This window comes from Bufo bufo, chromosome 11 (assembly GCF_905171765.1).
Source record: "Bufo bufo chromosome 11, aBufBuf1.1, whole genome shotgun sequence".
Taxonomy (NCBI): domain Eukaryota; kingdom Metazoa; phylum Chordata; class Amphibia; order Anura; family Bufonidae; genus Bufo; species Bufo bufo.
Genome location: NC_053399.1, coordinates 39,757,555 through 39,763,554, shown reverse-complemented (window position 1 = coordinate 39,763,554; position 6,000 = coordinate 39,757,555). Strand labels below are relative to the sequence as shown.

Genomic DNA, 6,000 nt, shown 5'->3' with positions numbered 1-6,000 from the left:
CAGCATTAGCGTTATCTCTGATCCCTCTGATCCCGTCCATTAGACGGGTTGGTTCCAGTTTCAAAATCAGCACCCATAGAAATGATTCATAGTGTGGATTCCCATTGGAAACAATGGAAGGCAGATTTAGGGGCGGAAACTGCACTGAATTCCACAAGGAAAAGCCTGTGTGTGAACATGTCCCTAAGTTTATAGGCACAGGTGCAGGTTTTTGTGATGTGGGTCATAAAAGGCGAGAAGAAAGCACAGATTCTACTTCATTTTTTTAAGCCTCTCCTGATTTTGGCTTTAAAAAGCCGCACCAGAAAAGCTGCAGGTGTGAATGTCGCCGATGTGACAGCCGCATTGATGGACACAGAGGAGGAGCCCCCGAGAATCATACTGGGAGAGCGAGGAGGCGCGTTACGTCGCCATGGCAACCTGCGCCGCCCTCGGTACCGCCTGTCGCCATTTTGGCCAATGGGAAGTCTCGCGAGAACCCGCCGCAGGGGCTCAGGGCGAGCGGGCGGGGAGTAACTTTGTTCTCAACTTGTGTGATCGGAGAAGGGATTGTGTCTGGAGAGGGAGAGGCCGCTGGAGATATCGGGGCTCCGGGAGCACCCCCGGACTGTGCGGGTGGGGTGCGGGGTGCACGGTGGCGCAGCCCCCTGCTGGATTATTGTGTGGACGGGAGCGCAGCCTGCGGAGGAGCGGTGACAGGAGGTAAGAGCTGCGGCATGTCTGCGGGGGCACAATAGCCCTCATCACACCCTGCACTGGCACCAGCACCCCTCACCGCACTGACTGGTGCCCAGTATCCCCCTCCATACAGCCTGGCACCCTGCATCCCTCACCGCACTGACTGGCATCAGGCATACCCTTCCACACAGGCTGGCACCCGGCATCCCTCACTGCACTGACTGGTGACCAGTATCCCCCTCCATACAGCCTGGCACCCTAAATCTCCCACCGCACAGCCTGGCACCCGGCATCCTTCACCGCACCAACTGGCATCAGGCATACCCCTCCACACAGGCTGGCACCCAGTGCTCGCCACCACACAGCCTGGCACCTTGCATCCCTTACCGCACTGACTGGTGCCCAGGATCCCCATCCACACAGGCTGGCACCCTGCATCCCCCACCGCACAGCCTGGCACCCTGCATCCCTCACCGCACCAACTGGCATCAGGCATACCCCTCCACACAGCCTGGCACCCACCACACAACCTGGCACCGGGCATCCCCCTCCACACAGGGTGGCACCGGGCACCCCCCTCCACACAGGCTGGCACCCACCACACAGCCTGGCACCCTGCATCCCTCACTGCACCGACGGGCACCCAGCATCCCCCTCTCTGCACAGCCTGCCACCCTACATCCTCCACATTACTGACTGGCACCCAGTATCCTCATCCACACAGCCTGGCACCCAGTGCCTGCCACCACACAGCCTGGCACCCTGCATCCCCCCCACCACAAAGCCTGGCACCCGGCATCTCCCGCTGCACCACACTTCACATGCTTCATGCACTGTGTAATACAACCAGTCTTGTTGCCCGTGGTGGACGGTGATGCCACATCTTTAATTTGGAAAAAGAAAAGTTTAATTACACATTGTGCCCCTTCATGCTGGAGCGTTTATCACAGAGTGCCCACTGGCAAATCAGGGACAACAACACCCATCTTCCCCACTTTGTAACTGTATGGTGGCCATCATTAGCAACACAGGGTGCCACGCTGAGCATCAGCCTTTACTCTACCGGGCACCACGCTACATATGTGTCATCACCTTGAAGCCTGCTGTACCACACTTTGGGTCTCGCTACATATCTTAACACACATTGCCCATAGCCAGGCTGTGTGCCACTCCACATATGACCCTTTACCATACAGTGTGCCACTCCACATATGACCCTTTACCATGCAGTGTGCCACTCCACATATGACCCCTCACCATACAGTGTGCCACTCCACATATGACCCTTTACCATGCAGTGTGCCACTCCACATATGACCCCTCACCATACAGTGTGCCACTCCACATATGACCCTTTACCATGCAGTGTGCCACTCCACATATGACCCCTCACCATACAGTGTGCCACACTGCATATGACCCCTCACCATACAGTGTGCCACACTGCATATGACCCCTCACCATACAGTGTGCCACTCCACATGCAGCCCCCGTGTGCCCTGCCACCTGACAGTGTACCACGGTGCTGAGGTCAGACGCCCTCTACCACGCCTGGAGCTGACATAATGCACCTGTACTTGACCCTTTGCAAGTAAATGGGAACTGAGCTGCAGTTCCACGGCACGGCCACTACAGAGTGGATGGCGCTGTCTGCTTCAGGCTTTGTCCACTTTATTTATTTATTTATTTATTTATTTATTATTTCTGGTGCCCACCAGTCTGATATGGATGACCTCTCCTGTGCCTAGGTCATCAGTATCTACAATCTGGACAACCCCTTTAATATAGTTATGACACCCTGAGGTCAGCACCCACGCTCCATCCACTTGCTGCCTGTGGACATGCTGGTGCCGCCCCCTGGTGTATTCCCTGAGCCTGTACCATGCAGTACCCACCAGTAGGCCAGGGCTGTGTATCGGTGTGCCCAGCAGACGGCCCTGTAATCTCATTTCCAGCTGTGTTACCGGAGTAGTTGTCATGGTGCGGTGATTTATTGCATTCTTCTGGCCTCCAGCAATCTTTCAGCGCTCTCCTCCGCACACACAGCTCTGCTGTACCCATCCCCGCTCTCCTGGGTGTTTACTCCATTAGGCTCGGTCATCATTGTCAGATTGGTAGGGGTCCGTCATCTGGCATCCCCTCAATGTTTTAAGAATCTGCGGAGGTCCGATGAGTGCGGGTGCCTCCTCGCAGCTTACAAAGCACAGCGCCCTCCACTGGATAGTGGCTGTGCTTGGTATTACAGCTCCGCTCCATTCACTTTAATGGTATTGAGCCACAGCTGGGTCATGTGATTGATGAGCGTTACGTCACTGGCCTAGGAAGAGGCCACAGCGCCCACCGGAGCGCCGCATCCTCTTCATACAGCTGATCGGAGGGTCAGACCCCGCCAATGTGATATTGATGACCTGCCCTGAGGATAGACCATCAGTATCAAAATCTCAGACCACCCCTTTAAAGCATGTAAACAGAGCCTTAAAGGGGTTGTCCGACTTATTGAAAAAATGCCCCAAGCCAGTAATTGTCATAAAGTAATGAAAGAATGCGTAGTCATTTCGTACCTTTACCCTTCCGACGCCGCTCTTCTTGCCTGCATTGAGAGGTCCATATACACCGGACCTGCTGCTACAGCCAATCACTGGCCTCAGAGGTATACTGAAGAGGTCAGTGATTGGCTGCAGTGGTCATGTGGAGTATATGGGCACAATATTGATCCTACCAAACGATCAAAGCCTCGACGCGGCGGCAGATGAAATGCTGATTGTACGTTTTTCATTATTTTATGATAATTGCTGGTTTGGGGGGAATGTTTAATAAGTCGGACACCCCCTTTAAAGTTGTCCAGTGGGGAATAATTTTTAGGAAAGGGCCCGGAGAGGATTGAACTAAAAGAACCATTACTCGCAGATCCCCCGCTGTTTTGACACTTATAGACCCTTTGCAAAAATGAATTCCCCGCTAAACCACCCCTTTAAATATTCATGCAACTGTCATCTCCCTTAAAGGGGTATTCCAGTTGTTACAAGTAATCCCCTAGCCACAGAATAGGGGATAACTATTAGATCGGTTGGGGGGGGGGTCCTACCTCTTGAGACCCCACTAATGACAAGAACGAGGACTCTATGCCCCTCAGACCCTCCTGAAATGAACGGAGCGGCAGGTCAGGCATGTGAAATGCTGCGCCATTCATCTCTATGGGAGCTCCAGAAATCGCTGAGCGCTGTACTGCGTTGTCTCCGGAACGCCCCCGTACAGATGAAGGGAGCGGCAATGCACATGCTCGACCTGCAGCTCCATTCATTTTGGAGGCTCCGAGGGGTATAGGTTCTCCGTTCTTTTGTTCGGTGGTGGTCCCACCGATAGGACCCCCACTGAACTACCAGTTTACCCTATCTTGTGGAATACCCTTTTAAAGGGGTTTTCCGGGTTCAGAGCTGTACCCGGCCATACCCATATTTTCACCCAGGCAGCCCCTCTGACAAGAGCATCGGAGCAGTTCATATAAAACGGCTAGGGCAACGCTAAAGCCCGCCCATCAGAGCCGGTGACGTCACCGAACACACCGCTGGGCAGAAGCCTCCGCCCGGCAGCGATTCAGCGCAGGGAAAGGGAGAGCATTGGAGCATGAAATACTCCGATGCTCTTGTCAGGGGGGCTGCGTGGGTGAAAATATGGGTATGAATGAACCTGGACAACCCCTTTAAGGGATCCATGCTGGATTTACATACTATAGTCGGAGTAGCTACACTATAAGTCATACAGACAAAAAAAAGTTTTTTTTTGGAGCGTTGGTTGTGTCTTGAGGCTGAGAAACCTTGTTACAGTTGCCCTCTAGTGAAGGAAAGAGATGTGGGGATGGCGGTGAGCGCCAGAGGCGGTGACGTGCCGGTAGTGGAGCTGCTGTCCGCCTCTCATTGACTCTGGAATCCACAGTTATCACCGGTTAGTCGCGCATGTCGGAGCGGGCTCAGCGCCTTTCCTTATACCGTACAGGCTTCTGGCTGACATATGGGGGGAGGAGGGGGATTGTATTAAAGCTAGAATACTGTGAGTATTCCTCCCTGGTATCCTGTAACGAGGTGTCATTGATCATGCAGCGTCCATAGCACAACACCTCCTTTGTGCTCCATGAAGACGTATAGAACAGAACGTCTGCCAGGATAGGCTCATATTTTACCCAAGGTCGGACCGCAGTGACCAGGATTTTGTAACAGTAAGGCCTCATGCACACGACCGTTGTTCTGGTCCGCATCCGAGCCGCAGTTTTTGCCGCTCGGGTGCGGACCCATTCACTTCAATGGAGCCGCAAAAGGTGCAGACAGCGCTCCGTGTGCTGTCCGCATCCGTTGCTCCGTTCCGCGGCCCCGCAAAAAAAATATAGCCTGTCCTATTCTTGTCCGTTTTGCAGACAAGAATAGGCATTTCTACAATGGGCCGCCCGTTCCGTTCCGCAAATTGCGAAAGGCACACGGGCGACTTCCCTGTTTTGCGGATCCGCATTTTGCGGACCGCAGAAAAAAACGGAACGGTCGTGTGCATGAGGCCTAAGGCCCCATGCGCACAACCATATCCATTTTGCAATCCGTAAACCGTGGAGCCGCAAAATACAGATGTACGTGTTCACATTTTCATGCGGATTTCTCTGCATTTCCGAATCAGATTCCGTTACTTGCAGATTTGCCCTAGATCTGACCCATTACATGGCAAGTCCCTGCTAAAAATCCACAGGCGGCTTTCAGACGAGCGTATTGAAATCCGTCAGTATTCCGTCAGTATACCGTCAGGATTGCTTCAGGGTTTCATCAGGATTTACATGCGTATTTCTTCCTTCATTATTTATGCTCTGCACGTACTAATGTGCGTATTTGGAAACAAATCCGCACAAAGCTCGGCCATGCTGCGGATTTCAAATACTGACGGAAATGATACGCCCATGCGAATAGCTCTATTCATTAACATTAGCAGCGGAATCCGCAACATAAAATCCGGACCATATACGCATTGCAAATACGCTCGTCTGAAAGCGGCCAAACAATTGACATGATGCAAATTTCATAATCCTCATGGAAAGTAAATGCAAAGTGTACATGTGATCTGGGAAATCCGCTGCTACAGTATTAGGGCTCATGCACGCGGCTGTTGCTCTTCTGTTCCACAATTTGCCGTCCCCAATGCACGGGCACCATCCGTGTGGATTCTGCAGACAGATCCCGGCAAGTGAATGGGTACCCATCTGTGATGCGGTGAGCACACGGCCGGTGCCTGCATATTGCGGACCTGCTTGGAAAATCTATGCGTATTCTGCACTGTGCGTACGTGGCG

At 53.0% G+C, this 6,000-nt stretch overlaps 1 protein-coding gene across 6 annotated transcripts in view; it reads left to right on the top strand.

Moving 5' to 3' along the window:
* Positions 1 to 491: 491 nt before the first annotated feature.
* The window catches only part of SIPA1L1 (signal induced proliferation associated 1 like 1), a 246,180-nt gene continuing 240,671 nt past the window's right edge, over positions 492 to 6,000 (top strand). For all 6 annotated transcript variants that reach the window (XR_005774835.1, XM_040411977.1, XM_040411979.1 and 3 more), the window contains exon 1: positions 492 to 702. The gene's annotated coding sequence lies outside the window, so the exon portion shown is untranslated. The remainder of the gene's footprint in view (positions 703 to 6,000) is intronic.